This window comes from Amblyomma mixtum, chromosome 10 (assembly GCF_055824585.1).
Source record: "Amblyomma mixtum isolate Tamu chromosome 10, ASM5582458v1, whole genome shotgun sequence".
In the NCBI taxonomy this organism is placed as follows: domain Eukaryota; kingdom Metazoa; phylum Arthropoda; class Arachnida; order Ixodida; family Ixodidae; genus Amblyomma; species Amblyomma mixtum.
The window spans coordinates 141,393,312-141,413,130 of NC_143021.1; the positions used below are offsets into that span (position 1 = coordinate 141,393,312).

Below are 19,819 nucleotides of genomic sequence, written 5' to 3' on the forward strand. Positions count from 1 at the left end.
AATACTCAGAATACACACAGAGACTAACCCAATATGGCTGCCAGACTGGCGCTTCACTTTCCGGGAAGCTGTCGTCTGCTGCCTTCCCCGCAGCCCCAAGTAGACCGCGGACTGGCAGAGCCGAAAAATTAACGCGTTGCTATGGCGATGCGGGCCGCTTTCTGACTGGTGGGCGGAGCTTCCGGGCTGCCTGAGAAAATCGTACACCGGACTGGAGTCCGCAAGTAGTCCCGGACAGTCCCGTACTGGAAAACGAATGCGCCCACTGGTTACACATTTCGTGCACGAAACAATAATGTCTGTGGTACCATGCTGGCTCAGAAGAACGTAACAGTGTTAAAGATAAAGTGAGGACAGCTCTAATAATACTTTTTATAGCAAAATCCCATAGTTCGGCAATTCATGGCTTTGTTGCCACTTGACCGGCAGGGAAAGATGAATTTATTTATCGGAAATTTGGATTCGAAGTTGAAAAAGTTTTCCCCACCGCTCTGACTCAAACTTGAGACTCTCTTACGACGACATACGACTAAGTGACATCACATATGGCGTGAAATATGACGCAACGCAGACTCCGTGATTTCTCGCTGCTACCGGTGCGGCCTAGCAGCAGCCGAAATGGAAACTACCGCCGGGCGCACGTTTAAGGCATCTATCGGCTATCGCGGCCGTCCTTACCGTCGCTTCATTTACATTTGCACTACCGTTTTGCCAGCGTTGCGATGGATCCCGTTCTCGAAGTCGTCAACGAAGTTCTCGCAAATGGACACCTTTAGCATATCGTGTAACGTGTTACTGCTAGCCGAGCACCGGGAGCCTGCCTACCGCCGGTGAGCAGGCGCTGATTGGTCCCGATGCTCCAGGCTTGCGCCTAGCTGCCGGGTACGAGGCGCCATCTGGCGACGTCAAGGACATTTGCGCGTGCTCATTGGTTGCGTGCGGGCTCCCGGAACCTAGGCACCGGTAACGGGAGCACGGTACACGGTATGCTAAAAGTGTTTAATAACTCCGGCCTGCACTTCAGCGACCTCAGCCCCAAAGAGCGTCAAGTAGTTGGAAGTTGACTGGCACAACCGGGAACGTTCTGCCTGGCGAGCGCACGAAGACTCACGGTGATCTTTACACTGAAAACTGCCTTCTACGATCAACGAAAATATTGACATCGTACTTTGTCATCGAGCGTGGCGATCATCTGGCGAACCTTAACAGGCTCCTTCAAAAGTTAACTAGCATTTGGAGCCGCACTTGGAGTTCCTCTGCTGTTCCGCGCTTGTAAATTGAGGCACGTCAGAAACGAAACCACGCGGGCATGCAGAGCGCACAGACGCGAAGCGCCATGATATACCGAAACTCATCTGGCCGCCTGTGGCGCCGCTAAGTATTGATTTTCTTTGCTTACAACATTCGGGTTTTCTTTTGTCGGCCTTCCTCGTGTGATAAAAGCGCACTATTGTTTTCAAAACAAAACTTACTTCAGTATTCAACCGCGAAACCTTCCTTTGTTAGCCTTAGTGATTCGTGACTTCTTGTGTCCCAGTGGTGATAGAACCACTGGTTTTAGCAACGCTGTCTTGTCCTATGACGTTATCACGCTTGTACTTGCGAGTTTGGCGTTTTTGTAATCAGAAGATGCTAACTTATTGATACAAACCAACTTCAATTTCTCCTCAGTGTCCCTTTAACATATTATGTACCATAGCAACCGCCGCACTTATCTAAATAGTGGACAGTTAAGAATCTCTAATGTCTCAGCAATACCTTCAAATGATGTATGATAGCCATATCTGGTCCCCATGACGGACGTGGTTGCGATCAGTAGTGTAGCTCAACAGAGAATTTTCAACTGACCGAAGAATCCGAACGGGCATTCATGGAAAACGCAAGTTCAAAGCATTTCATAAAGCATGCAGAAAGTAGGAGGTGCGCAGTGAAAAAAACAAGGAACACGGCCACATGCAATTCACTCGCAGGTGAAGCTTCAGTTCACTCACACTGTGTACAAAGACAGAACTCCTGTCAAAATACAGCAGAAAGAAAGAGGGAACCAAATTTGTCATACACGTTGAAGAGCGTCCTAGCACAGAATCTCTATTTTTTCAGATATGAACATCTCACATTGTACCAGTGAACAAATTGTTAGGAAAATACCTAGTTTGGCTGCGCCGTTTATCCTCTTTCGGTCCTTGTTTACTGCCTAACTTCGATCATGATGTATGGTTAATTTTGCTTCCGAAGCAACTCTTCTGCTTTCATTCGCTTTAAGGCATTGCTTTTAAACAAAGTCAGCTTTCTTTAAAGTTCTGTAGGACAACCGTGGACAGCAGTGAGAGAAAAAAAAATGATGAGTGTTGAGTTTTAGTCTTGACTACGATATTTAGCTCCATAGCAAGTATTCGGGCTGCTGACCGTGACATTAATGACTTCTGATACAGCACTCGGGACCAACAAACTTACTAACAAGTTTTTGTTTTTGAACCGCAATGCCAAATTTATGCTCATAGTATATGTTGATATGTCACCGACGCCAGCAATGAGTTCTGATTCACCACTCCAAGAGCCGCTCATTAAGGCTACAGAAATAGCGAGGGGCGACAGCGCTCATAGTAGCACAGCAACAGAGAATTACTGACATCCAAGCACTGGTTTGATGCGTGAAAAGCGTGACCATAGCTTTTGAGATTAGTTCAAGAAGTTGAGGAGTATGAGCAGCCTGCAGAATTAGTTTCATGGTAGTGCACATTATTTCAATGCTGCGTTTCATGTTTAAAGTGTCCACCAATGCAGCTCTCCCAAGAGTTATTGCGATTTGGTGCTCTACCAGCTAGCAATGTCACAGCATAGATGCGCATTTTACTAGTGGTGCACAATAAGAACCGCAGTCAATTTCCTCTGCGTAATGAACGCTTGGAATAATTTTTCCTCAATGTAGCCGAAGGCATCATTCAAATTCAATGCACATGAGCATTTTTATTTCATAAAGTATTTTTTTTTCAACGATACATTATCCCAGACATCGACACAATAAACACATGTGGCAAATGGCCTCAGAGTCATGCTCTTTATACCATACATGAAGGATGGCAAACGAAATCCAAAAAAAAATGAATGCATAATTGCAATATATTCACTGTTCTGAAGTACCAGCACTTGTCGACTCCTTGGCGCTTGACGATCATGACCACGAGCAAAAAACAAATAAAAGCTCCCACAAGAAAGGAATAATATTAACAGAGCCCGACCAAAACTGTAGACGAGACCTTATTAGGAACGAATACAATTCAGCTTGGCCCGTCCAAGAACCAGACATATAGCTAGACGCTCCAAATGGTTCTCACATCAGATGGATATGATGCTGTAACGAAATGCCCTCAACTAATAAAAATGCTTACGCGTCTAATTGCTTTATAAAATCTCTCTTCGCCTATGGCATGTCTCTTGGCAGTTATTTTATAATCATCTTGATCGCTGGAGACTTGAAAGAAACGCATTACAAGCAGCAACCAGCTATCGCCGTCGTCTTATGTGCGGGAACTAACTTAAACAAAGCATATGAACTGGAGTCCGAGTGACACAGGCGCACACATGCATGCACTTCCCGCAAAAGACAGAGAACACACGCACAATACTTCTACAACCGCTGTGTAGCGCACGCCGTGATGAACTAGTGGTGAACATCCGGATAACGCTAGTGATATCTAGGGAAGAGCGGGTGGTCTGCTGACTGCACGGGCCGACGACGCAGTAGACGAAACAACAGAATGATTGTTTTCACAATGTACGCAAACCACTCCGCACAACAGTAAAACGAGGCGTTTGACCAAAATTCCATGGAACCAGCCATTCAGTTTACGTCAAGGCGAACGCCAGGGCAGCCTTCTATTTCTCGTCGTTCTGCTCACAAGACACAAGAAAGGCTTACGGTTCTCAGTGTAAAGAAAGCCAAACCACAAGAGACAGTGCCTCTGATGGCTCCAACCATACCATTTGCCACATCTGTCGTAAGAACTTCATTGAAAAGAGCGAACAGCACCTGTTCCGCCCCAGAAGAAAAAAGAAGTGAAACTTCGAAATTGTCTCTGACCTGTGAAAAAACAAATACTCTGCCTATTTCATTCAGCCTACTATCCAGAATGAAAAAACACTCAGTAAAAACAAAAATTATTCCACCCCTCGCCCAAGCACGTGCCATCGGCAATAACGCGTTTGCATTCCTTATGTAAAAGCCGTCACTGAAGCATTAGCTCTTGTTCAGGGAAAGGAAATCAACGACACGCAAACCGATTTCCACCGTCGGACGCTGTACCACCACACAAAAGATCGACGCCCGAAATTGAAAGCCCAAGGCGTTGTAAACATGATACCCGGTTCGAAGTTCTCAGCATCTTAATGTGGCGAAACGAAGAATTTCTCCGAGACAATGAAAAACAAGAAATCGGATGTGGAACATTGAACAGGGATCGAAGAGAGTTAGCCGAGCACCGCAAGGCATGTGACCACAAGACTGAGTTTGAGCAAACCATTGTTCTGGACATCGACCCTCGTCCACACAGGAGGCTTTTACTTGAGTCATGGTACATTCAACTCGCGCGGAGGAATGTTAACCCCTCCCTCGGTACTGTTCCTCCTTCTTGCATCAAAGATATGCGGTGAAAGACCCCGCGGCTAAATAAACGTGGACTTAAAAAGGAAGCTGCAACTCAAGCGCAGTCACATATCCATTTATTTGTTAAAAGACCATCAGGGCCCGCAGGGCGTTATAGAGGGCAAGGGTGGAAGAGCGGGCAAGTTGGTAGTTCATCTTCAGGAAAAACACAGCGCACTCCTAAGACACGGACAAAGAAAGGCAAGACGATACAGCGCTGACTTCAACTGATTATTTTATTGTGGAGCAACATATATATACGTTCGAAAAGTGGGCGAGAAGACATGAGTAACATCTGCTGTGTTTGCACGCGACCGAAAGATAACAAACTGCAATTGAAAATAACATGAGGGCAAGAGTGACCCTTGGAGGCAACAAAAAATGAAAACTAGACAAGATAAAGAGACAAGTGGAGGGGCGATTAAACGGATCACGCTTAAAAGGATGACGCTTAAAAGGATGACGCAAGCAGGCAGTACAAGAGACAAAAAACACTAGGACATGACAAGTAAACGAAATGCACTAAAAGGCCAAAAAGACCATTAAAAAATTTTTAAAACCGATAAAAGAACCAAAAGGGACGTTAAAAGCAGAAGACAGAAAACAACCTTGTACAAACGATAAAAAAGGCTAAAAGACGAATTTCGGAATCCTACACATTAAAATTGCTCTATGCCTGGCTCAAATAATCTAACTCGCGTTTCGTTAGCGCTATCGAGGGTGTGCTAACTCAATCTTCACCTAGCTTTAGAATGTGGGCGGCGTTTATAATTTCGCGTGTGGGTTGATGCGCGTTTCTTGCGATGACCGAGCAGTCATGAAGCAAAGGCTCGTAGGAACCGGAGGGACACTTTAAACAGTGAACACCCAGGTTTTTCTTGACGGTGTTAGAAACATTATTTGAGTGCTCCATAAGACGCTCATTGAGGCAACATCCAGTTTGCCCCACGTAGGCCTTGCCGCAGCTCAAGGCTCTCTTGTAAACTACACCAACCTCGCAAGGAACGAATAATGTTCTGATGGAGCACTCAAATAATGTTTCTAACACCGTGAAGAAAAACCTGGGTGTTCACTGTTTAAATAGTAAAAAACAAAATAGTACGGCTTTCGCAAGGGATATTCATGCGATGGGCAACTTGCAGGGTTTACTAATGACTTGCTTTCATGTATTGACGCTGGCAACCAAGTCGACGCGATATTCTTAGATTTTTCTAAAGCATTTGACCGCGTTCCTCACCACAGGCTACTGCTGAAACTAAAACATTTTAACATTGACGCACAAGTCATTGCATGGATAAAAGATTTCTTGTCATTTCGAACTCAATTCACAAATATTAATCATCACAACTCCCCTTTTATTCCGGTCACGTCCGGCGTTCCGCAAGGGAGCGTGCTTGGCCCTTTGCTTTTTCTAATCTATATTAATGACTTGCCTAACTGCATGTCGTCCAGAGTAAGACTGTTCGCCGATGATTGCGTAATTTACCGTACCATTTCTACTGACACTGACCATCGAGCATTGCAGTCAGACCTCAACGCAATAAACAGATGGTGTTCAGACTGGCAAATGACCCTAAATCATACTAAAACTAAGTGCATGTCATTTACACACTCCTCTTCCCGTATTCCAACTTCATACTTTATAGGTAACAACGTTGTCGAACTTACTACCACGTACAAATACTTAGGAGTCAACTTGCAATCGGATCTAACATGGCATCATCACATCAACGTTACTCTTGCATCTGCTAACCGTACTTTCGGAATCATGAAACACAGACTAAAGCAAGCGCCTTCACATCTAAAGAAACTCGCGTACATCACGTTAATCAGGCCTAAAATTGAATATGCATGTGCCATCTGGGACCCGAGCCAAGACTACATTATACGTAACATTGAATCCCTGCAAAGCCGTGCTGCTCGCTTCATTTTTTCAGATTATTCTCCGTACTCCAGTGTTTCATGTTTAAAAATTCGTGCCGAACTGCATCCGCTATCACTACAAAGGAAACACGCCCGCTTATTTCTCTTTCACAAACTTTATCATCATGATCGTTTGCGCGACGACTTCTTTCAGTCACCCCCTGTCATTTTTCCTCGCCGTGATCATCCCTGCAAAGTCAAACGCCCAGCATGCCACTCGGCGCATTACGCACAATAATTCATCCCCAAAACCATAGCTGACTGGAATAACCTACCATCAGATATTGCCACTGAAGTTAACACCGATCAATTTCATCAAATGCTGTGGACTCATATCAGAATTTGACGTCTCTGTGCGTTTTTGTGGTTAGCTGGACTAATTTAATACCTGTGCATCTTGTTCGATATCGTATTGTAGTTTTTTTCTTTTTGTGTTATCCTTGAACCCCCGGTGTTTCAATTTTCACACTTTTATCTTATCTTTATTAGAACTTTAATCCACTTCTAATATTGGTGTTTGCGTATTTTGTGGTTTTCGTGCTATGTTTGCTGAAATTGTTTATTCTTACTATTTTGTTTCTCGCATATTCTTATTAGTGTGTTTCGTGTGCCCCCACTATGTAATACCCTCTTGCAGAGGGCCTTTAGGGTATTTGAATAAATAAATAAATAAAAGTGTCCCTCCGGTTCCTGCGAGCCTTTCCTTCATGACTGCTCGGTCATCGCGAGAAACGCGCATCAATCCACACGCGAAATTATAGAAGCCGCCCACATTCTAAAGCTAGGTGAAGATTGTGTTAGCACACCCTCGATAGTGCTAACGAAACGTGAGTTAGATTATTTGCATTCTAAAGCTAGGTGAAGATTGTGTTAGCACACCGTCGATAGTGCTAACGAAACGTGAGTTAGATTATTTGAGCCAGGCATAGAGCAATTTTAATGTGTAGGATTCCGGAATTCGTTTTTTAGCCTTTTTTACCGTTTGTACAAGGTTGTTTTCTGTCTTCTGCTTTTAACGTCCCTTTTGGTTCTTTTATCGGTTTTAAAAATTTTTTAATGGTCTTGTTGGCCTTTTAGTGCGTTTTGTTCACTTGTCATCTCCTAGTGTTTTTTGTCTCTTGTACTGCCTGCCTGCGTAATCCTTTTAAGCGTTATCCAGTTCAGTTCAGTTCAGTGCATTTATTTCAGTCATGTACAATGGCTGAGGAGAAAGGAAAAAAAGCCGCGCACGCGGCTTGACAAAGCTCCCATCTCCCGTAGCGGCTTGGCACGGCGATGACAGGCAGCAGTAAAACAATAACAAGAGAATGCATGAAATAACAAATATGTACAATATCTTCATAACAGATCACCAGAATAGTCTCGGTACTGTTACACACACGCAAATGATAGTTTAATCACAGCACATGGATACTTAGTTTATTTTACAGTTGCATATGATTCATTGTTTTGTAAGAACATATTTCTGACAGCGTTATATGAAACGGAAAGAATGGATTGATTAGTGAAAGCATTTCTATTAAGGAAAGATCGCAACACATACCTGAGAGTTTGAAAACCGTAATTTGTGCGTGGACAAGGTACATACCAATATTCGTAGTGTCTTGTGTTGTGAACAGCGGTATTTTCCCGTAGATTCGCAAGGTCAGCAAAAAATGTGGTGTCACTATGTACCTGAGATTTGTACTGCTGAATTACACGGTACTGATGAATAACCCTTGCATCCATAATGCGGTATTTTGCAAATAGAGCACTCGTATGTGCTAAGTATGTGGCACCCGCAATTGCTCTGACTGCATTTTTTTGTAATGTCAAAACCTTGTGAATATTAGTTTGCGTCGTTGTACCCCAAACCAAATGACAATATTTAACATGAGAGTCAAAGAGGGCATGGTAAATAACAAGTTTTGTCCTAGTAGGTATCATGCACTTTAACCTTCTGAGTATGCCGACAACGCGAGCTAGCTTACTCTCCATTTGCTCGATGTGGTAGTCCCATAACATAAATTCATTGAAGTGAACGCCAAGTGTTTTTACAACATTAGTTATTTCTATTATATTACCACCCAATACTAAATCTGTATGTACAGCCCATTTGGCATTTTTAGCTCTAAAAGATATCGCCTTTGTTTTCCGTGTGTTTATTAGTAGGGAATTTGTTTCAGACCATGAGTTAAGTTTGCCCAACACGCTATTAGCCTTTTCTACTATATCATTCGCGTTGGTGCCGGACAGAAATAAAGTAGTGTCGTCAGCGTAAATTACGTATTCTGTTTCGGAGTCAATCTGTACTAAATCATTAATATATACATTAAATAATAAGGGACCAAGGATACTACCTTGAGGTACACCATGCTTTATTTTATTGTAAGTAGAGCGATGATTATCTATAGAAACGTACTGATATCGGTCAGTTAAATAGCTGGTGATAAGAGATAGTGCTTTGTTCCGGACACCGTATGCAGAAAGTTTAAGAAGAAGAGTTTCGTGATGAATCCTATCGAAGGCTTTGGAGAAGTCTATGTATATTCCAAGGGTTATTTGTTTACATTCAATATTATTTAAGATTATTTCTTTTTGCTTCAGAAGAGCCATTTCAGTAGAGGACTTAGGTCTAAATCCAAACTGTCTTGGAGTTATCACGTTGTATTTTTCAAGAAAATTGGAAAGTCGTAAATGTATTGTTTTTTCCAAGCCCTTAGAAAAAATAGGCAATATAGACACTGGTCTATAATTACCAAGATCGTTTTTCGAACCACCTTTATAAAGAACAACTACTTTTGCTATTTTCATGTCCGTTTAATCGCCCCTCAACTTGTCTCTTTATCTTGTCTAGTTTTCATTTTTTGTTGCCTCCAAGGGTCACCCTTGCCCTCATGTTATTTTCAATTGCAGTTTGTTGTCTTTCGGTCGCGTGCAAACACAGCAGATGTTACTCATGTCTTCCCGCCGACTTTTCGAATGTATATATATGTTGCTCCACAATAAAATAATCAGTTGAAGTCAGCGCTGCATCGTCTTGCCTTTCTTTGTCCGTGTCTTAGGAGTGCGCTGTGTTTTCCTCATGTTATAGAGGGGTTGGGTGAAAAAGAAAACAAAATGCGTAGTAAAAAGTACAGGCAAAAGGCTCAAACCCCGATGCAGATGCTTGTTTGATTATGTGCTTGGTGATAAGTTGCTTGAAAGGTGACGCGTCTTCAATGCAGGTAATATGGGGTGGAAGGTGGTTCCACTCAGTGCTAGTCTTCGGTATGAAAGAATTAGAAAGCACATTCGTTTTACAAGTCGGGATGGAAACTTTATGCAGATGATCTATGTGATGACACGTATAATGGTATAGAAGAAAAAAATTCTTTTTGTAGTGTATCGTTATGAAAGAAAATACTGTTGAAAAGGCTCAGGCGTGAAATATTTCTGCGAACTTCGAGATTAGTCAGACCAAGTTTAGTTTTCATTATTAAAGAAACACTAGCCGTGCGAGAATGATTGAAAAGGATGAAGCGAGGAGACCGATTCTAAACAGATTCTCTAAGTTTGGTTTGGTTTATTGGGTTTAACGTCCCAAAGCGACTGAGGCTATGAGAGACGCCGTAGTGGAGGGCTCCGGAAATTTCGACCACCTGGGGTTCTTTAACGTGCACTGACATCGCACAGTACACGGGCCTCTAGAATTTCTCCTCCAAAGAAATTCTAGCCGCCGCGGCCGGGATCGAACCCGCGTCTTTCGGGTCAGCAGCCGAGCACCGTAACCGCTGAGCCACCGCGGCGGCAGATTCTCTAGCATCGATTAAAGTTAGTTGTGGGGGGTCCCATATTGATGATGCATATTCTAGCTTTGGCCGTATTAGTGTCTGATATAAAAGTAACTTCAAATGGGATGGAGCCCTAGAGACGTTTGTGCGTATGTAATCAAAGGCACGGTTTGCATTGTTAATAACATATGCTATGTGCATGAGCCAGGAAAGTTTAATGATGTGCACACCCAGATATTTATAAGATGAAACATTGTCTAATGAAACTCCATTAATCTTGTAATCTTGTAGTGGTGAAGGAACCGTGTAGGATCTGCAACTTACAGTAATCTGATTTCTGATTGGTGTTCTTATCTCAATTCAAATAAACTTTTCAATATCTGACACACCTCTGTATAATTATTTCTTTTAAAAGTTCGTGTTGCATTGTAAGTGTCCAGGAATTGGATGAATTGCAACTCGCATGTGCAGGAATCTAGCTTTCACTGCTGAACATCAGCAGTTATATATACGGATGAAATATCGAATTTGGTTAGGGAGGCGCGCACAATGAGCAGGTACATATCATTGGCTATTACTATTGACATCGTCCCTGGTAGGCATGCTCCCTCAGTACTTGAAGATTAGAAATTTTACTCCTACTTTTTAAAAGGATGAGTGCTTTACTAATGAAATGGAGGATATCATGAAACTCCGTCTTACTGGTAGTAATATTCGCAGAGAAGCACCAAGCACTGATTAGCCATAAGAATAATAAGAGATGTTCTTTTATTTAGTTTGAATGATTGGTCGGCTATCGTACTTCTACGGCAGGACCTTACTAATGTTCGGAGTTTATGGCCATTATTGTAACATTAGTGTGTGGCATTTTTTTTTTTGGTGCGCGCGTTCAGCCAGTGCTTAGTATATTTTTTTTTCAGGCAGTACCCTTCGTAGGGCGTAGTCAGGCTGATGACGATGGTGACATTTTCATTATAGCTTTGCGAGTGAACTGTCGCAGGCCTCATACCATTTTTTGCCCGGCTGACGAAGTTTTTAGATCCATTCCAATAAACTCAAACTAATTTCATGTTATTCGCTGAGGACCTGGCGAATAACTTTACTTAAAAATCTTGTTTTACCTTTTCACAGATTTATAAGTGACGAAAGGTGCCAGAGTGTTTATGCGAACTCGGTCATGGACGTTAATGAGGACTTTAATGGACCCACCAAAGCTTCTTATACATTTTGTTCCGTTTCGCAGGGGTTCTATGATTCCGCTTCGTTCGCTTTGCTTAACTTGAAGCAATTCGGTCGGCTTTACCTTGATTTCCGGAGCGGCAGCATTAGCTATCTTGCTGGGATGTTTGATGCTGTGCTGTAAAGCTAAATATAAAATTAATTTCCAGAACTTTTGTGCCAGAGGACTTTTGATGATCTTTACAAATTAGGAGTAGAAAACATACACAGTAGAATTTCATGGCAAGAAAAGAACAATTGGTGCGAAAGGTGTGAAAGAGGTTCTGAAATCTCACCTGGAATGAAGTCACTTCGATAAAATAGATGAACAGTTCGATCTCAGGTGTTTAAGGCTGGATGGCAGGCAATGTTGAGCAAAATCGATTTTGGACTTAGCGATTTAAATATGACCGGATTCCTTAGGAACACCCTGAAAATAGCGTGCTTGTATGCACTGGAAAAACATCCCCAAAATGATACCGACCGCACCTAGTCCCAGTTTAAAGAAGTGTGACTTGAGGCAGGCTTGGTTTTGGTAGCTTCTTTTCTAGCAAAATAAACAAACGATGTCCTAAAGCATCTGTTCCTTTTAGAAACTAGACACAATACCCTGTAGGAAAAAGATTCTACGTTTAAATAGTTGTATTTCTGGTACAATAGCGCTGTGCGCTAGTGTTGAACCGCTATCAGTTGTTTTACTAGACGCAGCCTAGTTTTTGGAGTTCAAGGAATCTGGAAGCTGCTTGCAGCTTTCTGAACACATTTCCAAAACAGTGATCTCCTGTTTTTCTTCGAATTCTGCGTGAGAAGCGAATATTTTGAGCAAACGAGTGTGCTATACAAGCCGTATTTTGTGATATTGTGCAAAAGCACGTGAACGACAACTTGATAACAAGGACCTACTTTCGTGGTTCTGCCAAGTGGAAGAGGTAGAAGATGAAGGAGTTTGACAAGACCGGCTTTATAAATCACATCAAATAAGCGACGCGAGAAGCTAGGAACCAGGTACATTTCGAAACTGGTACTGCGCAACGAAAGTTTAAAACTCACTTGATGAAAACGCAACTTTAGTTCGTTTAGTTAACGCTCTCATCAACATTCAGAAGCGTTGTGCTGAAGCTCTCAGGACTTATCAATTTACGCGCTGCCCATTTACTAAACTAGAAAACCTGAATAACAATAAATGTTTTGTTAAAATATTTATTTATATCGTGGAAGAAGCTGTGAAAAATTTAAATGTCAGAATTCCAAAACTTTATTTTTTTTGCAAAATAAACAACCATCCACAATTACAGTTCCTGAGTAAACATTTTGATTATTTGATAATATTGATCTAAATTTTGCCGCCGCGGTGGCTCAGTGGCTATGGTGCTCGGCTGCTGGCCCGAAAGACATGGGTTCGATCCCGGCCGCGGCGGTTGAATTTCTTTGGAGGAGAAATTCGAGGCCCGTGTACTGTGCGATGTCAGTGCACGTTAAAGAACCCCAGGTGGTCGAAATTTCCGGAGCCCTCCACTACGGCGTCTCTCACAGCCTTAGTCGCTTTGGGACGTTAAACCCCATAAACAAACAAACTGATCTAAATTTTCGTGCTTGTGGTGGCAATAAGCACTTTTAAGCGTACCGTTCAAAAAGCTCCCCAATACGCCTATTGTTTGCCTAGTAAATTGGCACTGGCACAATTGCACTGGCAATTTAGTGGCAATTTAGTCGCGACCGCACTTCAAGATCGGGCGGTGTCGCTATACTGATAAAGAAAGGCATTGACTATACGCTGATACCGCATCACACCAACACTGAAATGGTTTGGGTTGTTCTCCGTCTTCTTCAGCTTAGTCTTTTAATAGGTGTTATTTATCGACCACCGAATGCTGATACTTCTATACTGGACAACTTGCACGACTTTTTAAATGAACATACAAAGCGCTATAGCCATGTTATCGTATGCGGTGATTTGAACTTGCCAAACATCTACTGGGATTATCTGTGCGATCAAACTTTGTGTGCTAACTCGGATGCTTTGCTCAGCATTGCTTTCAACTATAACTTAAAGCAGGTTGTTCAGAAACCTACGCGAATTACAGAAAATACGAGTTCTCTTCTTGACCTAGTATTTATATCGGACCCTGTTAGTCAATTGGGCTTTTCGACAGATGTCTTTCCCGGAATATCAGAGCATGAAGCGGTGCTCTTTAAAAGCGAATTGCTGCGACCAGTAATTGTTCATCAGGCAGGAAAAGTGTTTCGCGACTTTAACAATGCTCAGGATGAAAGCGTTCTAGACCAGCTTGAACTGACGTATGACTCCTTTGCTAAAAAATACACTGATGGGCGTACAAGTGTGAACGACTTGTGGTTAGAATTCAAAAGTACGGTTCATCAATGTATCAACAAGTACGTGCCGCTTAAACATAAGAAGCTGAAAATGGCGTGTCCCTGGATAACACGCGAGATCATACAGTTAAAACGTCGCGTGAAGCGTTTATCAAGGTCAAGCAATAAAGTTGGTGGTGCTTTGCCGGCTCTTCGGGCTTAACTGCGTTCAAAAATAAAATCTTCACGGTACCACTTTTTTAATGTCAAGATGCACAATTTTCTAAAAACTGACCCCCAAAAGTTCTGGAGGCATCTGTCACAGAAAAAAGACCCGGTTAACAAACTTCTCCTTAACAACACAGTTGTTACCGACTCCCTCTGCTTAGCGACTGCCTTCAATGAGCACTTTTGTTCTGTATTCCTGAATAACAGCAACTGAGTCTCCGAATCTCGAACTAGCTATTTCTATCTGCCAGACCTAATTATTAACGAGCAGGGTATTGTTTCGGCTCTATTGCAGTTGAACCCAAAAAAATCATCTAGACCAGACGATATCCCTAACGCTTTTCTGTACAAATATGCTGAGTGGTGCGCTAAATACCTTTTCATTATTTTTACTGAAAGTCTCAGGACAGGAGAAATTTCAAACGATTGGAAAATAGCAAAGGTGATACCCATTAAAAAATCAGGAGACAAGCTTTGCGTGAAGAATTACAGGCCAATTTCTTTGTTATGTACGTCCAGTAAGGTATTAGAACATTTTATTTTCAAGCACATAAGTTCATTCCTAGAGGGAAGCGGTTTTTTTATTGAAAGCCAGCACGGGTTTCGGCAAGGCTTGTCGACAGTGACGCAGCTTATTCATATCACAAATGAAATTATGATGTCACTAGACAATAATGGACAGGAAGATTTAATTTTCATTGACTTCGAAAATGCGTTTGACCGGGTATCGCATGGCAATCTTTTGTTAAAAATAAGGTGGTGGTTAAATAATCGGCAAGTAGTACAATGGTTAGATTCCTACCTTACACAGCGGCATCAGTTTGTTCAGATATCTGAATCTCACTCCACAAAAGCGCCGGTACTTTCAGGAGTTCCCCAGGGCTCAGTCCTTGGGCCGCTTCTCTTCCTTATTTATTTGAACGACCTGTCCTTCAACTCAAGCATACGCTGTCGGTTCTTCGCCGACGACTGTGTTATATACCATAGTATCACATCAGTCGAAGACCAGACACTCCTAACCGACTACTTAACAGCAGTTTCCAGCTGGTGTTGTACTTGGCAAATGGGTATAAACAGTTCAAAATGCGGAAAAATGACAGTAACGCGAAACAACCGCTCCAATGAACATACAAAATCAATGGCCTTCCGATCAACTCAGTGACTCAGGTGAAATATCTTGGGGTAACCGTGACATCCAACCTGAACTGGAGCGTACACATCCAGTCCATTGTCTCAGCAGCGTCCAAAAAACTTCGATTATTGAAGCACCGCCCGAAGCATTGCACGAGCAAAACTAAACTGACAGCATACACATCACTTGTGCGTCCAGTGCTCGAATACGCCGACGCTGTATGGGATCCGCCCACAAAAACGTATATAAAAAATCTTGAAGGCGCCCAGAGGAAAGCACTCCGGTTTATTTATCACGCTTATGGTCGGCAGGTCTCGGTATCTGATTTGCTCAACAGATCTGTGCTTCCCACGCTTGAATCCCGTCGCAAGCAGCACCGACTTAAAATGTTGTTGAATATCATACATAATAAAACAAAACTGAATTTTCAGAGTTACATGCAATACAACACAACACGCCCCACCCGTAACACACACGAACGGACTATCTTGATGCCACGATGCCGAACAAAAGCATATTCTTGTTCCTTCTTTCCACGCACCATTTCCGAATGGAACCGAGTGCCAAGCGATATCACCAACCTGGTATATTCAGAATCTTGTCTGCTGTTTCGGCTCATGTATCGCAGTAGCGTATCTAGTACATAGTGTATTTCGGTTTCCTTGTTTTTATTCTGTTCACTTAGTCTGTTTGACGTCGGATGATTTGCCTGTACTTTTTTTTCTTCCCGTTGGTCTTATTGAATTTTGTCCTCGTTCTGTAATCGCCCTTTGTTGCTGTTATTTTGTTGTTACCACTTTGTAATTTTTTTTATTTTTTTCTTTGTGCACTCCTGCCTTGACCGCCAAAGGGCAGTCGGCAGTATTTATGAAATAAATAAATAAATAAATAAATAGATTTACTGGCAATTGATTTGCACTGGCACTGGCACAGCTGGCTCGCCGCCGCCATCACTGCGCGGGTGACTCAGAAGTTCCGCGGCCGTGCTCTCCCGTTGCGCATGCGCGGTAGCTGCGCACAGCTAGCGTGCTGGGGTCACCGGCACGCCAGCTGTGCGTAGTGATGTCACTTTCTCCTCGCGCATGTGCAGTATGGTCGTGCAAGAGCACGCGAAACGGCGACTGTGTGGGCAATGTAGGTCGCGCGCCCATATATGGCTACGCCCAGATGTTGCTTTCGCAATCTTCTAGGTGTAACCAGAGCTTATCGACAGCAAATAGTTTTATCTAAAGACTATCCATGATATGCTATTGACGGGCATTTGGGGCAAGTCGTAAGTGCTTGTAGATTTATGACCGTGCTATTTTCGCTGGACTATCTTACGAATTTGAAACGCAGAAAGTTAATTGCATATATAGCGAATATATTGTTTCTAGGACTAATGTGCAACAGGGGGCAAAATAAGTCGGGACATGCTACAGGCGGCTAGAATCAGATGAAACAGCATCGCCGCCCCGTCAGACATTGCGCTTTTGGGGTCGACAAATCGGAGTGCGCGTGCGCTTTCTTTCATGCTCGCAGTCGTATCTTTTTATAGCTCGGAGCTGACTAGCTGATTACATGATGTGTTTGGCGGTATGATTCGCTTTCTTTATTCACTACGTCACGCTCGCACATAAAAGGGCGCATGACAAGGGTGAAGCGTTCGCTGCTCACATTGCTGTAATTGAACAATGGATAGCAACGAGACAAAAAAAGAACAGAAAACCTAAAAAGGCTCCCGAGAAGGGCACTGCGCCAGCATGAAAATTCGTCTACATAATTTACGAGCTTCGACTAGAATGCGGCTGTCACGCCATTCCTTTACCTTCACCGGCTCAGCAGGTATTCGGACTTGTCATTGGACAGGGATACTTTTTAAGGGCATGAAAACGTGGAACGGGGAACAAAGGTGGGTCGTATACTAAAATGGCACCATGTGTTCGGATTGAAGACCGAAGATTAATCGCCACGCTTTTTGTGGAGGGTGTACCGCGGCGTCAGATATGCCCAAGGACAGGTAGGTCGAAGACGTCGGTGGGCAGAATTATCCGTGCCTTTCGAGATGGTCGAAGGCTTGCGGACGCCAAGCGGTTTGGCCGGCCAACTGTTAAGAACAATGAGGACGACATATTGATTGTTGCGGCAGCTATCGCGCCTGCATGCATTGTGGCGATACACAGTGGCGTCAGTCACGATGATCTTTAAGCCCGCTCAAAGTGCACTTATTTTGTTGAATGAGCATGCAAGAATCGCGCCATTTGTTTGGCGCAGTCGATGGAAGCCTATCTGTGGAGACAATGTATTTCTTCGCCTAGAGTCTGGATGAGGTGTTCTTGCTCGCATGTTTATTGTCCAGCTTGCCGCACGGTTTTTCTTTTTCAACACTGCAGGGCATCCCTCTCTGCCAGCTGTGCATAAAAGGCCACTGAGTTGTCCTCGGTCTCATCTGTTTGTGTGTCACCTTCGTGCACTTGTAGCGTGCATTCCCAGACACCCGATGACCGTGTGGGGGCAGCGGTCTTGGTCTAAAGCAATGTGCCCTCGACTCAGCGTGGCGAGCTCTGCGAGAAACCAGCTACCGAGTGAGACGGGGCGTGGTCCTGTGGTGGCCAGCTTTCGCCGATCGCAAGTCAGAGAACGGTTCGGAGCAAAAGGTTCACAAAAAAAACTTTATACAGCAAAGAGACGACACAGAGGAGTCTCTAATCACTCATGCGAGCGCATACAAAGTGATTTGCAAAATAATGCTACTTAGCTTGGTTTGGGCTAGTTGGTAACAGTTCTTCGAAAACATACCGCAAAAAGGACACCGACGACATAGAACGGGACGGTTCTGTGTCGTCCATCCAGTTCTGTGCCGTCCAGTTCTGTGTCGCCCGTGTCCTTTTTGCGCTATGTTTTCGATGTAACTTGTACAAAATAACACGCAAGAGAGACTAATAAACAACAAAGGTGTTGCACCTAAGGACTGCATTGATACAGATGAGAGGCAAGGAAAGAAAACACAATTTGCTTATCTGGCACCAGTGTTGTAGGCGTTACCGAAAAAAAAGTAACTAAATACGTTACTCGTTACGCTAAGAAAAAAAGAACGCGTTACCGCCCTACGTTACCTACAAAAAAAAAAGGTAACGCGTTACCGTTACCGTTACCGAAAAAAAGTATCGCACGTTACTTTGCCGTTACTCCATGGCCATAAATTTTAATCAGTACGTCTTCGCTCTAACTGTAACCTATAACCCGTCTTCTCTGCAAGACTTGTTTTCCAACCAAAACATCTCGAACCCTGATGACACGCTCATATTCTTCAAGCGAATGGAAACTCCGGATGGTCGCACTCTGCTTGCTACAGAGTCTAGGCAGAAAACGAAGGGAGGGGCCGTCCTTAGTCACAGTGCTGTGGGGAGTGCGTTGTTTCTTGTTCTGGCTAGGGGAGAAAGGGGGGGGGGGGGGGGGGGTATGACTATGACGGAAGAAAGTTGGAGCGACAGTGTTGTTGAGCAGAAAATTTTTAGAAAGTTTAGTGTGAGGCAGCTCACTACCGCCAGCACAGGATTTAACAAAGGCCCATTTCCTTTTTTTCTCTACTTCGGTGCTACAGCCAGTTGACTGCAATACCCGTTTCTGTGCTGTACCATTGTACTCTTTCGACGGCTCTCCTGGAGCCATCTTTAAGTAAAGTGGCGACATTCCTGAGTTTACTCAGAAGAGGGAACTGCTTCCACAAAGAATGCGAGAGTGTCGCCTGGGAACGAGACCTTTTGGCTGGAAAACAAGCCTACGGAGAAACTTACAGATTTCTGCAAATGGCCCATTGGTGGCTCGGCAAGCGTCCACTCTTTGGAGAGTTCTGTGTGTGAGTGGTTTGGGGGTGAAGACAAGTGTGTGAATGAGTGTTCGTGCTTTTTTTTTAGTTTAGTGCGTCGTCAAGGGCAGGTGTTTTCTGGCATGCATGCGAGCCGCAACAAGGGTCGTCGAGAGCACCCGTAGGCTTTGTTTATTTGCAACATCATTTTCAGCGTTTTGTTTTCTGAAAAAGAGGCGGAGGGGGACAATTGAAATAAAAAGTAACTAGTAACGTGACACCTCACGTTACCGGAAAATGTTAACGCAAGTACGTTACCCGTTACAGTTCCGAAATGGTAAGGAGTACGTTACTAAGTTACTGAAAAAAGTAACGCGTTACCGGTAACGTCGTTACTTGTAACGCGTTACCGACAACACTGTCTGGCACTGCGACAGTCTGGCGACCGGAGGATCATGACGGGGCCTTCCCTCCCGCGAGGCTGGCGCACGCTGCCTTGATGGTCCGTGGCTGGGCGAGTGGTGTCGTATCCGGGAGTCCAGCGGGCGCGCTTCTCCGAAGCTTAAAATGCGGCCAGGACTGGCAGCGCTCAATTTCGTTAATATAGAGAGTGCTTCACTTAAGACTTTCCACAAATTTAAAAAATAGGCTTTTTGTATTACAAGACTTGTTCCCAGCACAGCATTGTGACCGGTTTAGTACATCAGAATACTGCTAAGACTTTCTAACAGCATGTTGGTCAGCTAATACTGAAAAGATGTTTTCCGCTATTTCGGTCAAGCATCTTAATTAGTGAGAGGCGTGTAGCTTACCGTAAGTAGTAT

General features: G+C 43.6%; 1 pseudogene; it reads left to right on the plus strand.

Moving 5' to 3' along the window:
• The window catches only part of LOC149327124 (alpha-tocopherol transfer protein-like), a 563,535-nt pseudogene that overhangs the window by 259,456 nt on the left and 284,260 nt on the right, over positions 1-19,819 (plus strand).